General features: G+C 34.0%; 1 long non-coding RNA gene across 1 annotated transcript in view; it reads right to left on the bottom strand.

Moving 5' to 3' along the window:
• The window catches only part of LOC143442427 (uncharacterized), a 587,780-nt gene that overhangs the window by 321,360 nt on the left and 243,339 nt on the right, over positions 1-23,081 (bottom strand). The gene's annotated exons all lie outside the window — the stretch shown is intronic.

The raw sequence follows: 23,081 nt of genomic DNA, 5'->3' as shown, positions 1-23,081 counted from the left end.
CTCTCTCTCTCACACACACACACACACACACACACACACAACACACACACACACACACACACACACACACAAGACTGGGTAAAAGAAATGTTTCCTGATGAATGGCGTATAGGAAAAGGAATATTTTTAAGTTGGAAATTTGAATGTTTCCTTATTGAAAATTTGCAGTACCTGCATTCTACCATGCTTTAATCCACCAATCTAGACTGGAGTGTAAGGACCTGGACCAGAGAGCTGCTCAAAAGAGTTACTGCAGCTTCTCCCTTACTGATCTGACTTTTTTTATGTTTTAAATGCATATGACAAATTCTCAAGGGATCATTCATTATAGCGAAATGGAAATAATTGTGGAAAAGGCTTCTTTATGTGTTGGCAAGCCACAGCACAAGCTGAAGGAGGAGGATTTGAAGGATGGTGAGGGTCTAGTGCCTACATAAACTGCAATGCATTATTAATCCATCTCTGAAAGAGTAATTGCTTTCTTAGCCAGTATCCTAGAGCTTGCTAACAACTACACTTTACTTTCTCCTTGATGAAGCTTAGTGACCATGTCTTGCTGCAGTTTACAGCATGCAGTTTCTTTCGATGGTGCATCTAAAGCTCAGTTAATTAATTAGTATATCAGAATCACATAATATGTTGTGAGGCTCTGTGAACCTGACAGTATGAAGAACAGCTATAGATGTAGGAGTTTTCATGGGCCCTATCCCACAAGAAGAATTATCAAGCAACTTCAGAATCCTCCAGATTTTATCTTTTTCAAGGGAAAAAAGTTGAAGATTTGAGATGGGTCACAACTTTTTCTTCAGTTATATTTTACTAACAAGAGCTACACTGAATATAAAATTAGTTTTCAACCCTAAGGTGTTTATTTAATAAACAGAGATGACAAGTACTGAATACTTTTAGTGCTGTTTATAAATCTATATTTAGAAATTTTATTTATAACAGTGAAGACTATCATATAACAATAAAGAATAATTAAGTACAGACTATGAGAATAGCTGACATTTTGCAAAACTGGAACACTAATAAACTATGTGTGGGAGGAAGCTCTAGGTTAAATAACTACTAGCAGTGACATCTTTCCTTCCTCTCAGGATTTAATTCATACTGTCACCAACTTTCATTCTGTCAGCATGAAAATAAAGCATATATTCCTAAAAAACATTACAGCCACCAAAGGTCATTTCTCATGAAAATTCTAAGAATGCTTGAAATGCATTACCTGCCATTTTAGTGGATCTGTAAGTAGCTTGTCGATTGCAATCTTAACATCTTTATAGAGTATAGATTTCTTCCTTGGGTTCCAAACTCTGGATGTTTTTACAACGTAATTTACATCTTAATTCAGGTATTTAGCAAAGAATGTCAAATTGAAGTTGAATTATAAATAGTGTTTCCACTTACGCATGCATTGCGTTATGAAGACCAGCACCTAAGTTCTGCATTTAATATTGACATGATGCCTTGAGGTTCATACTTGCAGCAGTTCCTATAGATATGGAAAAACAGCTGATGTTGTGAGCTTAAAGATATGATCTCTTAATCACACTAAGCTTTAGTAATAAATGGATCATAAATTTTGCAAAACATGGCCTGGTTTCCACTGAAAATTCAGGAAAAGGTATCAGAAATTTTAAGAATATAGTTTTGCCATGTGCTTTTCAGGCTCCTTTTTGCAGAAAGCTATTCATTTTTAAAAATATATTATAGTCTCACATTTTGTTAGCACAAAGATTCAAGAGATTTTCACTCATAGCATTTAAGCTTAACCCAGAGAGATCTTATCTCTAAACAACAACCTGTAAATGAAAAATATAGTGGTTACTCTGCTTAACTTCTCACCAATGAAAATAAAACTTTTCTTATGCATACATTCACTATATATATATATATATATATATATATATATATACACGACAACACTAAAGAGCATCTAGAATATTACTAGTTTTCATGCAACTTTATTAAATTGGATACCCATTAATAATCACATGGATAAAACTATAAACTATCTCCAAACTTACCTATATTTAAAATTGCTGTGTGTATAAACAAGGTCCACATATGCCTTGCTATGGAAATAACATTGAAACTGCAGTGTGAAAATCGAAATAGGCCCTGGTTGGCAAAATGAAGTGCTGAGAAGAATTGTAGATGTCATGTGAGTAGCAATGCAATCTATGCACAATATATACCCCATACGTTTATAATAGAATTACAAAGAGAAAGAGAGAAATTTAAGTCATTCTTAACTTAGCAATAACCGCATCAAAAAACTTTCCTGAAGTTTGGCAGACTAAATAAAGATCATTATAGATTCAGCCAAATCCAAACCATGCTATGGTTGTCTGGGACACTGGATTATCTTTCAAATCAGAGCTATGAGTGATTTTTTTGAGGACTTAAATTAGTAACTAATAGATTAAATAAACTAATAGATTATTTTTATTTTTATATGTATAAAAATTTGTCTGCATATATACATTTGTGCCATATAAGGTGACATGTGCGTCCTTGGTGTTTATGCAAATCACAGGAGGGCTTTAGATTTCCTGGATGTGGACTTGTGGATGGCTGTCAGCCACCATGCAAGTGCTGTGAATTTCACTGAGATCCTCTATAAGAGGAAAACACATACTCTTCAAAGATGAGCCATTTCTCCATCCACTCATTTGTCATTAGTTATTCAAAATGAAAAGGAATGTGTTTGGATGGTATTTGTATGTGAAGACTTTTGAGTCAGGGATGACCATGCATACTATAACCGAGGGATAGGTGACAGGCTGATGCTTAGGCATTCCCAACAAACAGCAAAACATCACTCAGTTCTCTCAGGTAAGGTAGCAATTGCCTCCTGATTGAAAAATTTGTGAAATATATATATGTAAGTTCAAATTGGGATATGTATTAATAGGAAATATATACTAAAAACATCAAATCATAAATGTAGTGGGAAAGCTGTAATATGAAGACAGTTCCAAAAGTATTATACATCCAATCCAAAAGATAGAGGGGTATGCACTCTAATTTCATGTGCAGGTCACCACATTAAAGTTTTCAATCAGCTCCAAGCAGGACCTTGTTCCATACGAATCCTTTGGGAAGACCAGCAATGTCATCTTCATAAATATGAAGATTTTGCAGACAATTTAATACTAAGCAAACCCATAAATGCTACACACGATTAAATGGTGTGCAGTGTTGGCACAGCCCACTACATGCAAAATAAATATGACAAAATGACAGAACCACACGCATAAGCTACAGCTAGTTGTAAAATAAGCCATATTTATGGTCTGTCCTTGCAAGTTGAGTCAGGAAATCCGAGGCTAACCTCTAAATCTCACTGTTATGTGGTTTGATAAACTCACACTTTATATTATCCTTAGCCAATGCATCAAATCTAAAATTAACAGTTTTGGACACAAATACTCAGGGTAACCATAAATATTTATATGTACAGTTAAGCTTTAATTTAAAAATGCCAAGTCTCTTTCTTTCTTCGTCAGTATCAATTCTTAAGTTTGTTTGTGCTTGTAATCCAAATTTGCAGGAAGTTGTGGAGACAGTAAAAAAAAAAAAAAAAAAAACAACAACAACAAATTCAATTTAAAACCAAATGAGTTTTGAAAAACATAGAATAAGAACTCAGACCACAACATATAAAATTGCAAAATTATTCTCATTTGATTCATATATGAGATTTCACTAGAAAATTCCTCAAGGAATGATCAAGCAAAAGACTTATTCAACCTAGAAACATGAATAATCTAATGTATAAGGTGCTGGGTCTGAGCACCTGCAGGGAATGCTGTGTACATTACTTGGGCTGTGCTGACAAATCTTAGTACAATGTAAAGAACTTTTTGTGAATAGAATAGCTATGAGTGTGACAGCTCTTTTACTAAAAATATGCAGGCCTGAATAAGTTAAAAATTTTTGCTTGGGTATGACACTCTGCCAAGGCCCCATCCTTAGCTGAGGAGCCATTGGCAGTTGATAGTTCCTATGGGAGACAGTTACTTTCATTTGTTTTCTGGCTGCCACTAACAGGTTGCTCATGTTCCAATGGATGACCTTATAACCATGCACATATGGACAAAACTAATTGGACACTCTAGGTTAAAAATGCAACAAACTACATGCAATATAACAAAATTATGCACAATTTTACTTAGTCTATTGAAGAAAATACTGTTTTTACTTATAAGGAATGTATTTTAAAAGATTACTAAATTCTTAAAGGAGGAAAAAAACTATAATTATTTGCTTAAAAATCCAAATTAAGACAAACATGTAAAAGAAGTAGCTAAGGTAGCTAAGTTAGTATGGCTCTAATGGGTGGAAGGTGCTGCTCAGATAGTATAATGTCACACAGAGGGTGGAACAAATGCTCTGCTAGAGGATAGGAAGCCGATGTAGTTAAAACTATTTTTGAGCCTCTGGAATGAATGTATATCATAGATCACACATTGTGTGAATAAGTTAAAAATTCTTGCTTGTGTGTGATGCTCTGCCAAGGCCTCATCCTTAGCTAGGGAGCTATTGGCAGTTGATAGTTCCTACAGGAGACAGTTACTTTCATTCATGTTCCAATGGGTGACCCTATAACCATGGACTTACACAAAATGAATGGATGCTAAGGGTTATAACATACTAAGTATACTAGTCCTTTGATGAATACCATCACCATAGCATTTTTTTTTTAAAACTCTAGCACTTCATTTTGGTTTCTGAACATCATGGTGTGGACTGCCTTGCTCTGCCATTTTATCTCAACTAGATAGAGAGACTCCTTGGAAACTCTGAGCTGAAACAAAAATATTTCCTTATTTAAAAACTTTGAACCACATTTTGACCATAGCTATAAAACATATTCTATTTTCTTTCAAGATAGCTACAGAATTTTAATTTCCTCACAACAATGAATTAATAATTCACTTGATGGCAGTGTTTTGCAGCCTTGTGAATCATTTCATACTGGATACAAACATGGAAACTCTACACTAGTCCATAAGAACATGCAATTATTATTTCAAAGTGAAAGTTAAAGCACAAATGTGAACTAATTCTAAGTTAGAGAAGACATGGATATGGAGAGATCAAGGTGTACTAAAAAAAAGATTCTACTGAATCATAAATTGGAAATTTAACATTTAAAATAATAAATTTTATAGCTTATTAAAGACCAGCTGTAAAGTTTTTTTGTTTTATTTTATGTCTGGAAAAGGATTTGCAAACTATGTTTTGAAAATTTTAATAGAAGCTAATAGTATATAAATGCTTATTGTATCTTGTGCCTAAAGTCAAATAATTCACTTCGGGTGCACAATAAAACTATATTAGATCTCTTTTTCTAATAAATGCTACTGAATACCTAATTATGAGAAGAAAAGTCTTATTTCAGGTTTCAGTTTTACAGATTTCAGGTAACTACGTATGAGCTGTAGTGGCACATCAAGGAGAGAGGATGAGGCAGAGCAAAAATACACACCCCATGACAGGAATCAATTATGACATCAAGGGAATGTCACTAATGAACTGAAGCCCTCCTACAGGGCTCTGCATCAGCAGGGTCCCACTACCTCTGATACTGTGATGTGAGCAACAAGCCTTCAACACAGGAACAGGCACTCCACAGAAAAACTCCAACAACTAAAAGTATACAAAGTATTTTGAGACCCACAATAGATTAGAAGTCCATCTGTTCATTAAGGAAATTAATAGTTCAGTGCAATTTTTGAGAGCTACAAAACTAACTGTCTTTTCTTGCATTAAATTCACAGAAACTTAAGACATGTAAAAATGAGTTAATAAATAGATTTTTATTTCATTAAGGAGAACAAGTTTTTCATGAGTTGTAATACTTTCTGCCTTGCTGTTCTAAGTTATAATATGAGGGCACTTTACTAAGTGGTAAGTTGAGTAAAATGGCACTTCTGTAAAGACAAGTATCTAGAATTCAAAAATTCAATTCAGTGACATATATATGTATCCTCAAAGGAAATGTGTCAAATACAGCAACACTGGCATCCAATTCTTTTAGTTACAAAATAATTATATGCATGTAGATTCAAAATGCCTTATTAGCATTTATCAATTATTCATAGTAATGATCTGTCTTTTGCACATGTGTATGTGCATCCTCACACACATGTACACACAAATCAAACAATCAAATATGATAACATGTTACATAATGTTGCAATTGACTATTGCTCTGTATGGTACCATTCTTATGGATTACATAGTTTTCAATGTGGGAAAAAATATGGCAGGGGAACCCAGGGTTCCTCCAGCCATGCTGTGAGTAGTTGGCTGGGATCACTCTGGGTTCCTCCAGCTGGAAGTTGGGCTCAGCTGCTCATTAACTAAAGGCCTCTCCACAGTTCCTCATGGTTCCTCACGGCGTGGCCCCAACACACGAGGAAGTCCTTGGGTTTCCAAAAATGGTTTATTGACATGGTGGATGGTGGATGAATATGGATTCATTCCCCATAAAACCCAGGGTGGACCTGAGTTAAATAGGGAGGGGAAGAGGGGCAAGGTGCTGGGGAGGAATGCTTAATTGGCTCTGCCATCTGGCCTTCAGGTACCTTATTAGTATGTAAATCTCTCTAGGGCCTGGATCACACCCTCCACCTGTGTACTGTGACTGAAGGGTGAAGGTGGAATGGAGATTAGACCTCAGATTAGACCTTGTGACAGGAGCCTGGGTTCTGGGGGTATGGCTGAACCCAAAACCCAAGAACCAGGATACCCCTCCATGGCCCAACATTTCAATACCTTATGTTATACACACTAATTTCCCTTAAACTGTAACTATCTTTCCTGGGAGACGAGGGAGTTTATAGATGCCCCAGTGTAGGGGAATGCCAGGGCAAGGAGGCTGGTGTGGGTAGGTGGGTGAATACCCTCATAGAAGTAGGAGGAAGTGGGATGGGGTAAGAGTTTTTTGGGGGAACTATGAAATGAAATAATATTTGAAATGTAAATAAAGAAAATATTCAATAAAAAAGATATAAAGAGTAAACACAATGTAAAAGTCTGAGAAATTTGAAAATGATGAGATTCATAGGACCATCCTTAATGTTACAGAGCAGTAACATATGCTGAGGTGACAGATTCCAACTTACTGAACTGCAAACAAGCTTTGGAAGAAGTAGAATTTTCAAATATGCTCAGGTGGGTGTGGTGGCAATGGAACTACTCCCTAGTCATCCATGACCCTGCAGTCACTCCTCCCCATGGTTTACAAACAAGACTGAAAAATTCATGGTTTGTTAAATTGGACTTCATTGAAGTTATTACTTTAATCTGTTTTTTGTATAGTGACTAAAGTTTGGTTCTCATCTCCTTGGGAATCCATGCAAGAGTTTAGCTTGGAAACATGAATATAAAAGTAATATCATTTAATGTGATGATTTTAGAACAATAAGTAAAAACTATTTTAGTTAGTTTTGTTTTCATATTGATAATTGTATGAAAGCAAATATACCAAAAAAGCTTGCCAAAGATAGATATTTATCCACAGATTAATTGTAATTACTATACTTAAAAAATCCTATACTTGCTTTTGTTAAGCCAAGTATAAAAATGACAAAAATATAACTCATAATTTTTTATAAGATACTTGCAGAGGAATTTCAGTTTATCAACATGGCTGTTCAGACAATGGGTCAGATTCAAAAACTTTGGTCTGTATGAACCAGCTGGGATGTTGATATGCCACACACAATTAACCTCTCTGCCTAGACTACAGACACATATTTGTGCACACATTTATGATAAAATTAATTTGTAAAAGAAAGCAGCCATGAGTGAGAGGGGGGTGTAATTGAGGAATAGAAAAGGTGACAAATAAGGGAACACTATGACAGAATGAGTCATAGATAGGATCTGTCCAACACTCATGAAAACAGCACACTAAAGAGAAACTGTTTAAGATCAGCACAGGTAGTCAGTCAACTGAGAGTCAGTGAAGTGAGTGTAGTACAGACAATGGACTCAGTTCAGTTTGTGCAGAGAGTGAGTTTACTGGGACAATTTTACAGAGACAGGTGGCAGGTGAAGAGAGAACAAACCAGAGAATGCAAAGGAGCCAGATTAGTACATATTGCCAGAGATAGTTTAAAGCCAAGTAAAGCAATTCAGTGAGAAGCCAAAATAAAGCCAGTTTGAACCAGTCAGCTTAGAGAGTAGTTTGAGCCAGAATAGCTGAATTGAACCAGCCAGCTGGAGCACAGAAGAACTACGAAAGGTGAGTTTGCATAGCAAAAAGCCTGCAAGATATCAATTACATCTGGTAAATAAGTTACTTTTTCATGAGCTTATTTATCAATAAACCTCCAAGTAAACAATTATATCTGGAAAATTAAACATACTTTTACAGATACTTGTCAAAAATCTTGGTTCAAATAAGGAAGTTTCTTAATAAAACATTGTCACATAATTTTGATAAAATAATCATGTACAAGTAACAGCTTCATGTGCTGACATAGTTATTTTAGGCACATGATTATATACAGAGAGACATACCCATTTAAACTTAAAAAACATTAAATTGATATCCTTTCACAAATAATTTTATTTATTAATTATACAGTGTTCAATGTACTATAACATCAAGGATGTTCAGAACACAAATATTGAAAACAAATAAAATGTTATAATGAAGTCAAACCCCCAAATTGTTGTTATTTTCAGGTAGTAAAAACTAATTATAAGTAATAGATTGTCTGGTGTGCAGATGTTCCGAGCAAAGGGCATATTGACAGTTCTGATTCCCTTAGTTCACAATAACAAATAACAGATAGCTTGACATTCCATTGTTTTTAATTCTAAAAATGTTTGTTCAACCATAATAACAAGGTACTGGGATATGAAAGTCAAATATCTTTTGTGGAATTTGTTTCTAATTATGGACCCAAACACTAACAATTAAAGAGACATCGAATGTGCTATAAGTGAAACCCTTTTAGTATAGAATGGCAAAAGTTTTTGAAATCCTCACAAATTCAGAGAAGTATGAAAAAATTTTCCACAGAGTATATGAATATTTATGTATTCAACTATATTACAGTATTTCTTTCATTTATAAATATAAGCAAACATTCTATCATGATCCATTAATTTATTTTGTTTGTCTTTGTTTTGCAATAAATTTTAGATAACTTGCCATTTATGATCATGAATGTAGTGTTAGTAAGATAAGCCATCTAATTCAATGACCTCTCTTTGAGTGAAAAATATCTTTGGAATCCAAAAGAACTATGGGATCAGAATAATCAATAATGCCTTTGTTAGAAACATCTGCAAACTAGATAATCTATGATTTGTAATAGAATTGTCAGTAGCTGCAAATAAGATTCATTAACTTGAATGAGCAATTAACAGTTTGTCTACTAGAAACTTCATTAGGCACTGAACATAAGCAAACATGAACACATAAACATGCCAGGTACCCTCCATATAAACAGACTCGTCATTTATGTGTTTCTAATGAAATAGATATGATCTTTTATATGTTAACAATTCAATAGACAATGAAGATGTAAGAAAATTATATTTACTTAGAAAGAATTCTACATTTGCCCAATTAGTAGGTTCCTGAGCCATTTGTGTGGCCTAGATTGCTCTTGAGCAAAAGCCTTGAACACACTGACATTTTAACACAAGTGTAAGTTGATGATAGTCATGCTCTTGCATATCTTTTACCACTTCTCTATGAGGGTAAAAAGTGGGATAATTTCAGGTGCCATATTTATGTTTACCAGAAATAATGAGTGACTTGACAACCATTTGAAAAGCAATGCTTATGAGTCATGACAATAATTTATTTGGAATCCATTTTTTGTACAGACATCACTTCTTGAAGTTCACATATTTTAAAAACTAAATTTTAAAGGAGAAAAAACTAATTCCATTGGACAAATTGTGCGAATTATCCAGAGGTGCTATGGAAACCGTTTCCCTTGTCCAAATTTCCAAAGGAAGTACACTGAGGTAAATGATTATTTTTCTTGTCTTTTTTGTCAGTCCACACGTTTGTACTGAACTCATGCCTCAATTATTAACTGAGCGCACAGTAATGAGTTTGCTGTAAGCCTGGGCTTTCTATACTGACATGTGTCCACTCTCTGATACTTTTTAAAACTACTATTGGGTCTTTACAACATGGAACTTACTGTCATCATCCACAATTTCTCTAAGCTTTGTTACAATAATTCTTTCGCCTCTAGGTAGAACTACATCATTATAAAGAGCTTTTTTATTTTGTGATATAAAACTTTTTTCCTAATAAGATCGTGTCTTACTATTAAATCATTACCAACCAAATCATAGTGGTATATAGATTTAATAAGCCCTTTAAAGATAAGGAAAACAATTAAATTCTAAGCAAATGTGAAGCATAAGTGTGTGTGTGTGTGTTCACAAGGGTAAATGTATGGTTATATATATATATATACGTATATATATGTGTGTATATATATATATATACATATATATATATGTATATATAAGTATATACACACACATAAATATATATATATATATTTTATAAATATATATATAAATATATATATATATATTTTATAAATATATATATATATATATATATATATATATATATATATATATATTAAGGGTAGAAGGCAGTCATCTTCTTTATTCAATCCAGTAAGTGACTGTCAAAAGCTGATATTGATAGATCTACTGATCTACTTTGAGGAGAAAGAGATTAACAGTGACTCTTCTCACAGATCCATTCATGATATGGGTGTACATTCCAGACCTTGGGTTTTATAAAAATATTAGGAACTTCATATTTTAAAATCATATTTAGTGATCAACTGATTGGTTGCACATTTTCTCAGAATGGATTGTCTAAAACCTGAAAAACTTATTACATCATTAATGGAAAACAATCTTTTAAATTATCTTGTGACATATGTGTATGTTTTTGTGGTGGTTTTTCAACTTGCTGAATGTTCATGTTCCCAATAATTTACAATTTCCTATAATATAATATAATATAATACAATACAATACAGTTTTCAGTCAGATTTGGCCCCAAGAAAATGTTAATATGACTTAGCAAGTGTGAAGCAGTAGTCACTTTTACTCTCTAGTGTAAAAGTTAGTAGAAAGTTTCTGGTTTCAGACAATCCTTACATGCTTATATTTACTTTATGGTATAGAACGTAACTGGGATGAATATTTCCTCAAACTTCTGCTCACGTTTTTTCTTTGAGCACTCCAAAGGAAGATTCATTATACTGTTTGCAGCAAGATGTGCTATCAGGGTTGGTGAAGAAGTGAACCTGAGCTTCCTCCATCTTTACTATTGCCCCTCTTTCAGTTTCACACCAGTTCTCAGCCACTGCATAGCACCAGATTCAAAGGGAAAACCTCATATGAGCCATCATCCCCACAAAAGTCTCATTCCTATCAGGCCCTACCCTTCAAATGACTCTTTTATTTTATACCACCAGAGACATTCTGTTTCTGTTAGCAAATATTAAGTAATTGAGTTTCTGACATATAATATGAGTGTGTCTGAAATGAAAACTTCCAGATTAGGATTAGCCAGACACACTTGGCAATGCCTTTGGCTGCAGGTCACATGCTGGATCTAAGAATATGCTCAGAAGACTATTAACAAAGGCTTGTCTATTTTCATGAAAATGGAGGAGTTAGAGAAATGACCAACAGAGCTGAAGGGGTTTTCAGCCTCATAGGAGAAACAATAATATGAACAAACCAGAACCCCCCAGAGCTCCCATGGACTAAACCACCAACCAAAGAGTACACAGGGAATGACTCATGGCTCCAGCCACATATGCAGCAGAGATTGGTCTTGTTGGGCATCAATGGGAAGAGAGGCCCTGGTCCTGTGAAGGCTTGGTGCCCTAGTGTAAGGGAATGGCAAAACAGGGAAGAGGGAGTGAGCAGGTTGGTGAGCATGTGGAGCGGGATGGGAAAAGTGGATTTTCGAAACGAGGAAAGGAGATAATATTTGAAATGTAAATAAAGAAAATATCAAATAAAAAAAAAAAAGAAAGTGGTCACTGAGAAATAGCACAATCTACCCTCTGCCTCAATTGTCCTGTGTGTGAGGCATTTTGGAGCAGAGGTGTGATTGTTTGAAGGAGAATGTTTACAATAGTACATGTGTTTGATAACTTGGTCTCCAGTTGTTCATATTCTTTGGTAAGTTCATGGAAGCTTTGAGAGGCAGAGCCATTCACAAGGAATTCCATAACTCATGGTATGCAATCAGTGTTTATAGTCTCATTCACCTTCTAGTTTGAACAGTTTGCTTCATGTTTGGGGTTGAGTGTATGATCTTTTAGTTTCTTGTTTTGGCTACCACCTGCCAGATGGACCCTCATCTCTCAAGAACTACAAGCAAATTTAAGTTCTTTCTTTCATAATTTTCTTTTAGTCATGATGTTTTACCACAGCAACAGAAAATAGATAACTCATCCTATCTATAAGGAATCAGGTTTTAAAAATGTGTGTGCACTCACACTGACATCTTAAATTTTATTTTAGTAAACCCTCGCCATCTTTATGTAATTTTAAGTTAGAAACAAAAGTGTAGACGAAAGGTTAAAAATCTTTTCCATTGAACTTTGCTCAAAACTTATGCCTATTTATTTATTTTTAATTCAAAGCATTGTGTAATTGTTCTTAAAACCATTGAGATAATATTTATTGAGCTCTGCTAATGTTCCAGGCAGTCACTAGACAAGGAGATGAATATAAATAATTCCCTAGTTTCTGGGAATTGCCTGCCTAGAAGCACAAAAAGCAGATATAAACAGTGAGCCACACATTTTCTTGATTCCAAATGTAAAATGTAAATTTTACATTTAAATCATCTTAAAATCAAGACATACCATATAATATATGGTTTTATTTCACATTAGAGTAGATTTTTTTCCCTGTTGGAAAACCTTTTAAATTGTAGTATGGTCTTGCTCAACCATGCTGTAATACTTGGGGAGCAGGGGATCATCATCAACAAGGTGATAAAAGGTTCAAAAGATTAGGTGGGTTTTGCAAGCAAAGTTATAAGAAAATGTTTCAAGTCATGTTAATGGTTTAAAAGTCAGAACAAGGAGTTGTGCTTTAGTAGTGATCAGTGAGGCTTTGTGTTCTGACTGTACATACAGTAGTTCTACAGTAAATGTCTTCATGTTTCTGATCATAAACTCAGATTGTTGAAAATGGAAGAACTAACTTTGAGCTTTAAAACCAGAGTTTCTAAATGAGGTGGATGCTATTTTCTGGGCAGCCGGAGAAATGGCCTGTAGATTTGGATAATCAAAGCCACTGATTGCTCATGAACTTAAGTAAACATTCCTAAATCCGGTGAAAGTCAAAGTAAAATATTTAATTTTATTCCATAAATACAAAGAAAATATAGTACTTAAAAAACTAACAAAAGTTTAATATTGAGGGAATCCATGCAGTTTTACTACACAGTGTTACTACGCGAAAACAGAAAGACAAGTCCATCAGCAAAAAACAATCCATTAGGTACGATATGGTCCCTGCTTAGCATTGAGAGATCTACATCAGAAAAATATGTACATGTCCCAATCTTGCACAGCTAACACAAGAGGCTGTAATGCAAAAATAGGGATGCTGAAATCTGCCTCTCCCAAGAGCATGAAGTGTTTCTACTTAATCTTTTTCTGCACAATTTAAAGTTATAACTTTTTAAATAATTGAATTAGTTTCCCATCTCTTCATATAATTTTAACATATTTTATAGTGATTGATTAAGTTTATCTATTTACTTGTTATTTGTCACTACCACTGTCAAATAACTATACAGGAGAAATTTATAGTTTTTGTTCCTGGAATTCCTTGAAATGCCTAGGATTGTGTCTGAAACAAAGTAGAAGTTCAGCTGCTTTTCTTTAAGATATACATAAAAGGTTTTTGTTTTTCAGGGGAAGGAGGTGGTATTCTATCAAAGGACAGCAATTGGAGAGGAACCACAGTGGAGTTGAAGGTGTGTTTTGAAGCAGTGGTTGGTTAGTGCAGTTTGCCTGAGGCTTCAAGTGGGAGAAGGCACTGAGCACAGCTCTTCCTGGCAGGGTGAGGCTGCCTTGGTTCCACACCAGCCTTTGCACTGCTCCCTCCCATTTTGTTTATAGCTTGTTCAGCAGTAGACACTGGGAAGCAGGTCAGGAAGACTTCAAAGAAGCTGCGCTGTTCATATTTTGTTCTCCCTTTGGCAGCTCTTTACACTGCTTCCTGCTGACACTACAATTTCAGCAATTTAATGATACCATTGTTTCTGAAAATGACACAGAAAGCGACACCTCCAGCCACTTAATTGGGGTCCGTGATAAAGTAGAATCTGCTGTTTTCTAATGTCCTATTTTGGGTGTTTGTGTGTGATGTGGTGAGATGTGGAAAGAGGTTTATTTCCATTTTAAAGGGCAAACACTTATTTAGCAATTTTAAACTTAAGCTACATAATTACAGTGTGTTATATCTATGGACACACTAAGAGGCTCATGAGAAGCTCACTTTTATTCACTGCAAAGGTGTTAATGAAATATTAGTCTCTGGCTCATGCTGCCATTGAGTCAATGCACATTCACTTTTCATAGTATCTACACTGTATTATGTCATTTATTGCTAAGTGTTCATTATAGCCTGTGTCACTGTGTTTTTTGTTAGTTGATTGGTTTTTTTTAATTATTGTTGTTGTTATTGTTTGGTTTGTTGTTTGTTTAGGTCTTTTCTGTCTACTTTGGGCAGTGAAACTGTGGAAAAATTTCTGCATATTTCAACTTGACTGAAACTGGACAGGTTTGCAACATTTTAACTATCTCAAGTAACTGTTATCTATGTTTTTATTTAAAGAAACTTCTTTCCACCTGCCAAATTCTAATCAAGACGGTTGCAAATTTTTCTTATTTTAATTCTGAACATGTAAAATGATATTGATGATTCCATAAAGTCTGGTTTATATGGAGACTCCTGAAAATATTTCTTAGGACACTGCGGAGATAAAGTCACAGCATTAATAAGTTATATATTATCCTCACAGTGCTGATAAATTTAAGACAGAGAGAGGCATGGGCATAGTTCTTCAACTTTATTAAAAGATTAGACTATTAAAATAAGTCTATGGGATGACAGTTTAATAATAGTAAATAAATATTTATTATTTAATTTCTTCCAACATATTAACATACTAAGGAAGAACAATTAAATGACCCTATGATATATACAGAAAACAATTGAAAAAACTAAAGAAACACATAAATAATAAAATTCAAAAGAAATCTGAAACTAACAGAACATTTAATGGATAGGAGTTGGTACACTTCTAATATCCTAATAATGGGAAGTTGTTCTTACCACTCTTTTGTTATAAGCCTGGTAGTACTTGCTAATGAAATGATATTTTAAAAAAGAATTAAACAAATGTATAAATAAAGCCACATTTGCTTTAGAGAAGTAAAGCATATCTGTGATAATATAAAGGAATAATCTCAACAATGACAGTAAAACTCCAGAAGCTGATAAGTAATCAGATCATGGTTTCAGGACACAAAGCTAGAAAACAAGTCAAATATCATTATATATAGCATAAACAAACCAATTTAGCTTACATTAAAAACAAAATCTACATCAGTGTACAACCTAATTAAATGCTTAAGCTAACACATTATGAACAGAAACTATGAAACTCTGATCATCCCAATTGAAAATAATGATTGTAACAAATAATTCCTGTTCAAGGATAGAAAGATATCACATAGTTAAGACATTTTTCATAAAAATGATCTATGATCATGTCTGAAACACCTAAGAGTGTATTTCTTAAAACTCAGTAGGGAAGATTCTTTTTGAAGTAGCTGGTAATTAATGCAGTGATCCATGTCTGGAAAAAAATGCAGTAATTGAGAGAATTTGGAGCACTCAGCCATAAATGAGATGTCTTATTCAAATCCCTCCACTCAAGACCCAGGGATCTATGATGAAAAAGGGGTGAAAGATTATAAGAGCCTGATTTTGTGGATAACTTCAAGGAAAGATGAATTTCTAAACATAGCAAGGCTGATGAACATAGGAACTCACAGAATCTATGCCAGCAATATTTATTGCTCACACTCAAGGCAGATATATAAACAACACAGAAGAGGAAAAGTTGGCATAATGTACCACCTATAGCCAGGAATACATTTGCCACTGATTGCGACTGGGAGAGGAAAAATACACTTCCCTCAATTGAGTGACACTGGGTATATCAACCATAGGATAGGCCCATGGTCATAAGTAGTTGTTGAATACAAATTATACTTTTTTATATCTTGTTATGTTCTGCTTTGCTAGAAAAAAGAAGATGAAGTTGGTGGATGGGAGGCAGCTCTGAGAGGAGATGTGGTATAGAAAGGATTATGATAAAAATACATTGTATAAAATTTTCAAAGAATAAATAAAAAAATTAAAATGATCTAAAGATTTAGAAACACATTTATTTGATCATGATGAGGTTTAAAGATTTAGAAATTCTGAAACTAAATGGGAAAAGTAGTAAAAATTGTAGGAGAAATAAGAAAAGGGGACATACAGATTTCTTCAAATCATGTTCTAGGTATGTATAACATTCTCAAAAATAAAGGTTTATAAGACTAAAAATAACCAAAAAAAAGTATAACATTTAAAGCACCAACTTTCATAAAGACTATGGAGCAACAAGAACACTTATTCATTGTTGATCAGAGTAAAATTAAACATTATCTTTGGAAGAGAGCTTAATGTTTTCTTAAATATATTAAAGACAATGTTACACTCTTTATTCTACCCTAGGTACTCAAAACTGTATTTCCTATAATAATAACCTGCATATCCTACAAAACTTGTAGCCATCAATTTCCTTTAATATGTGATTATATATACTCTGGTACAGACAAGTTGTGGTGTATAATTTGGGTAAAAATGATTGAACTATGCAAGACATGAAAAAACAAAATCATTCATGTACTAAAGTGATCAAGCTGATACTAAGCTAAAAGTAGGTGAAAACTCAGATAGAATCCTAAGATCTGGAAGACTAGTAAGTAGTCTGAGAAAGGGAATAAAAATTAAGAGACCTCAGAAAGCAAACATTTTCTGTTTTCCCAAATAATCACACTGTGGGAAACATATGGCAGATCATGTGTGGGAGATTTCCATGGTCTATGGAATAAGATATATAAATTTGATTGGATATAATTGGCCAGAGTTCATATCCAGTTAGGAACATAACAGAAAAGAATGGATCAACAAGAATGGGTGTTCTAACATCTAAGAAGTCTAATGTAGACAGTGTATAGTTTAGAGCCAAAGAGTAAAAGAAAGAGAAATGGGGGCATTCTTTATCATTGATGGAACATGAAAAAAGTCAGTAAATACTGATCGGACAGAAAATGTTAAGAGCTGTATCTCAAACAAGAAAACACGGCCAGAAAGAGAAATGGTAAATGAATCTAATGTTAAATTTGCAAGACATACACGAGCTATATTGCAAGTTGGTGAACTGGGCAATAAGGATCAAGTACATTGCTACAAACACAGAAGTGTAGTATTTCTAGGTATGTAGTGAGAGATAACAGGAGATTTTAGATGGAGAATCCTGAGCTAAGAATCATCTGATGTACCCTGCCAGAACCTGGCTTGCAGATGCACCATCAGCAAATACTGTATTTCAACAGAATATTGAGTCACTGTCTTCTACTTTTTTCCAGTTTCATAATTGTAATACTTGGTTATCTGATTTGGTTGAATTTAATTGAATTAAGAAAAGGTCATATTTAATTATTAACTCTTGTTGATATAAAATATATGTCATTTAGACAAATGAATTTTATTGTGAATTAGCAATGAAATCAATGTAAATTTTCTTTGATAAGGCTAGAATAAATATATTGGTAGCAAAATAGGTAGATGATAGCAGATAGGTAGGTAGGTAGATCGTGGATGAGTAAATAGACAGCCAGACAGCCAAGTAGGTAAATACAGACAGATAAACATTTCAACACAGCAAAATTTAGCCTTCCAGATGTTTGACATCTATATAGATTTATATATACTTCATATCTGGTTACTTTTGGTTAACTTTACTAAAGCCAAGCTAATTTGGAAAGAGGGAACTTTAATTTTAAAAATGTTCTCATCACGCTGACCCCACAGTAAGAGATCTCTCAGACACTGAACCACCAACCACGCAGCATACACAAGTTAATATGAGGTACCTGAAACATACAGCAGAGGACTGTCTGCTCTGTCTTCAGTTAGAGATTTTGTTCCTAATTGTAGAGACTAGAGAGACTCGAGGCCCCAGAGAGTGGGGTGGTCTAGAGAGGTGTGGTGGTTGGTGGGGTAGTGGGGAGTAGTAGTTAGGGAGGTACAGTGGGGAGTGGGGTGGAGGGGTGGGGATATTCTCTTGGAAACAGAGGGAGGAGGAATGGGTTGTGGAACTGTAGGAAGGTGTAGCAGGACAAGGTAATGAGTGGACTATAAAAAATAAATGTAATAAAAATGCTCTCATCATATTGACTTCTAGGCAAGTCTTTAGAGCATTCTCTTGACCAATGATAGGTAAGAAAGGGCTCCAACTACTATGAGTACTGCTACATTTCATCATGTCATCCTTAAATTTATAAGAAAGCTGGCCGACCAAGCTGTGGACAACAAGTGAGGAAGTACCATTCTTCCATGGACAGTGCTTCAAGTTTTGTCTCTAGGTTCATGTACGTCTAGAGTTCCTCCTCTGATATCCCTCTGTAATGGGGTGATAGCTAAAATAAACCTTTCCTCTCTAAGTAGCTTTTGGTTATAATGGTTACAATAGCTATGGAAAGTAAATGAATGTAAGTTCTAAATTATGTCCCTGGTCCTAGTGTTCATCTTAGTATAAAATTTATATAGATATTATTAATAAATACATTCTCATAAAATTTAGGGCATTCAATTAAAAAACATTATGTGTATGAGTGTTTGTCTACATGTCTTTTTGTGTACCACAAGCATGCCTAGTACTGATGAAGTGCAGAAGAATGTGTCAGATATCCTAGAAAAGGTGTTACAGTTATGTGTGATAACCCATGTGGATATGTGGACTCAAACTTGAGTATTTGGAAAAGGCAGCCACTGCTCTTAACTATTGAGTTATATCCCCAGTGCCCTAATTTGTAAATTTTGATAAGTAGAAACTGTGCTGTTAAACTTCTTATGAGCCAAAATATGTATTCATCTGTACTTTAATTCTTTTTCATTAAAATATGGAAAATTCAATAAATTAAGAGTTGTAGATATGATTACAATATTTCAGTCAGACAATACTTTTTAATTTATTTAATGAAACAGTATCTCACTGCAGTATCATCATTTAGACTGGCACTGGAATCTGATTCCTCCCATTTAAATCTTCAGAATGCTGAGATAACAGGTATGTTTTATCATTTCAATTTTCAGATATTTTACTAAAACAAAAATGAAAATACATGTAATACTGTCTTCATATACATATTTATCAAAAACATGATCCTCATTCTTTAGCACTGAGAAGAGGTCTGAGGATATATTATGGACAGAAATGGGGCACAGAAACATTTAAAAAGCTGTTCAAGGCCCACTGCATGAAAGTAATACATACATATTTTCATCTACATTATGTTTTTTTCCAGAATGTATGCTATGGGACTACGGGTCAAGGTGTCTTCAACAATAAAAAGATAGCTTTCACCTTAAAATGTATTTTCAACAACCCTATAATTTTAAATCAAATAACAGTGGAAGATGTATTACCTATCTTTGCTGAGAAAATTATAAATATCTCATTTCCCTATCAGTATTAAAAAGCCATGATTAATTTTATCTTTTATCACATGAACCACATTCCATTTTGAATTCAGTAACCAATGAAGAATGTATAAAGAGAAGAGCATAGCAGAACACCAATGAGTCTTTCTGTGCACATCAAAATCAGAGTGAGATATGTAGTGGGAGTAAGCACTTCACCTGGGCTCCTGCACACTCAGCTTTTGTGGAACAAGTGGGATTAAGTAAGTGGAGGAATGATTTTTGAGACAGTTGACCGAAATTTAATGTTAGATTTTTTATCTATTTGATCATAACCTTTTACTGACAGTACTTTTAGAAATAAAGAAATGAAGTAGACCAAAATTTCTTTCAGTAACAAATTAATAATATCCACCAATATCATGTACAATGTTACAGAGTATCCACATCAAACTTACACTATATTGGCCTATTTGACTTTTATTAAAGCTGTAGATAAAGTTGTAATGCTGTCTTCCTTTCCACCTTAAGCTCACACTCATCTTTTCATTACAGTATTGAATAAATAAAATGTCAGATTTATATATAGAACTGGCTTAACTAGTCCCTACATCAAAGTGCTGCTTCCTTAAAAGAGCAGAACTTTTAATATGCATTGACAATTGACAACACTTCTGATAGCAAGGAAGTTGCTTTAGAGATAATTGTCTGCATGTGGAAAAGATGAAAATATGAGATTTGAAATAGAATGTATATCATAAATATATATATATATTTATAAATACATAGGGTAAATTGAGGAGATATCTAGCTAGCTATCCATCCACACACATACAATTAAGTAAAAAGAGGCCAGGTCTGGTATTTCAAGGTTGTAATTGCGGCACTCTAGTAGCAAGATGATCAAGAATTAACAATGTCATTCTTGTCTATAGCGTAAGTAGAGACCAGCTTGGCCTACATTACAGCCTATTTCAAAAACTAAAATTAATAAAATAAAAACTATACAATGTTAAAGCTAACATTCATAGATTATAGATTTCCACAAGCCAGAAAGGACACCAGGGCTATTGGGGGTGGGTGTTGGGGGGCAGGAGTTAGATTGTACCAAATCTCATTCATTACCTTAAAAATGACATACAGGAAATATCAAGACACTGGCATTATTAATGAATACAAGTCTGAGAGGAAGTAGTAAACAAGTTGTGTTCATTGAGTACACAGGTTAGGGGCTGACTAAGTTGGGGATATTGTTGCTGAGATGAAACAACATGACTAAAAGAACTTGGGGAGAAAGGGCTTTATTCAGATTAGTTTTCATAACTGTTTACAAAAGAAGTCAGGACAGAAACAAAAGCAGGGTAGGAACCTGGAAACAAGAGCTGATGTAAAGACTATTAGGAGCATTGCTTACTTGCTTGTTCCCATGGCTTGCTCAGTATGTTCTCTTATATAATCAGAAACTACCTGACCAAAGATGGACCTATTGATAATAGGCTGGACCCTCCCCAATCAATCTCTAATTTAAAAAAAATTACCTACAGACTTGTCAACAACCTGGTCTTATGGAGGTTCTACCCTCTCCAATGACACTAGCTTCTGTTAAGTTGACATATAACTAGACAGTGCATTTTCTAACTTATAATTTCTTTCCTGCATGTTACAATGAAACAGTTGGTTTTTGTTTTCAGTGCTAAACAACTTTTAATTAATAAAAGATACTTTTTGGGAATGTAGTTTTTTTTGTTACCATAGCAAGGTATTTTAGATTAACAGCTTCATGTTTTAGTTTGGTCTTATGGTACAAATTAAGCAAGTGCTTCTTATTTTTTTTATTGTTCTCTTTTTTGAACTATAGACTTCAGGTAAAGAGAGATTTCTTAACACTAGGGTATTCTCTTATAAAAACTTCTTTAGGAAGGGATAATATTCCAAAAACTAAAACGTAGTATGTCTATTTTCACATCATGTGATATATTTTAAAAATAGATTGGTAGGACAGAAAAATGTCATTTATTAATTATATATATATATATGCAATTAAAAAGTAAATTGATATTTGTTCTCCTTAAAATTACTATAGAACTTTGAGAAAGACTGTAAAGAATGTTCTGTTTAAAGAATACTGACTGCTGTTTTTGAAGATGTGAATTTGTTGCCTAGGACCTATGTGATGTAACTCAGATTCAAGATCCAGGAGATCCGAAACACCCTCCTCTAGCTTCCATGGGCAGTCCCAAAATTATATGCCAACTCTCTTTCAAATACATTCACATACATGAACAATAACAAATCTTAAATAAAAGAAATCTGAGCAACTATAGTTGCTTGCGAGATGAATGCCCTGTTATACTTAACAAACCAAAGTTAAAAATTTTACTTTGACCCCTCAAACTACTTAATCATAAGCATTGATGCTCACAATTTAGTGTGCACAGCATTTTTTTAAAGAAATAGCTATGATTATTATGTTAAAAGCATAAAAAACAGCAAAAATAATACATCTTCAACACATTTAATGGCTTAAAGGGATTATCTTAATAAATCTCAGTCAAACTATTTTGATAAAATGTCCCACTCTTTCTTATGACAACTATCACTTAGTCTAGTTTCCATTGACAAAATCTTGCCATTTTCCACCTTTGTGCTTCTACCATTATCTTTTTCTCAAAAGAAATTGATTTCATCTAAGTGCACATACCTAACTCTCATATGGCTCAAAATGCCAGTTGCTTCTTTAAACCAATTCTTTCATGGTATATTAGGTCAATTAAAGGCTTTTTTTTTTTTCTGAATGTTCTCTCTACTTGTCAACTTTTCAGTCTCTGCTTGTGATGGAGTGATGCACACACATATGCTCCCAGCTTTTCTGTCCCCATTTACAGATATAATTGCTTCTAGGATTTTCACTGCAACAAACTTTCAAATACTGGCTAGTTTGGGGGCAAAACAAGAGCACAGAAGCCTTAGAGCATCAACAGTACAGTATCAACTTAAATTATTTTTCATTCCCTACTTCAGTGTCCTGACATTTGTGCATCAACAGACAGTGATAATTCAAGAGGCTACATAATTTCACTAATTACCATTTTTGTCATTGTTTCATAAGTGCAAAAATCATACCACAACAAATATGACACCTTTGACACTTTAGAGATGAAGAACTATAAGTCACCTTTGATATTAAGTAATTTTACCTTTAACTATAAGGTATCTTGATATTAAGATGGCTTATGGTTTACAACCATAAATCA

This window comes from Arvicanthis niloticus, chromosome 5 (assembly GCF_011762505.2).
Source record: "Arvicanthis niloticus isolate mArvNil1 chromosome 5, mArvNil1.pat.X, whole genome shotgun sequence".
Taxonomy (NCBI): domain Eukaryota; kingdom Metazoa; phylum Chordata; class Mammalia; order Rodentia; family Muridae; genus Arvicanthis; species Arvicanthis niloticus.
Note: the sequence above shows the minus strand (reverse complement) of the source record. Positions and strands in the feature narration are given on the sequence as shown.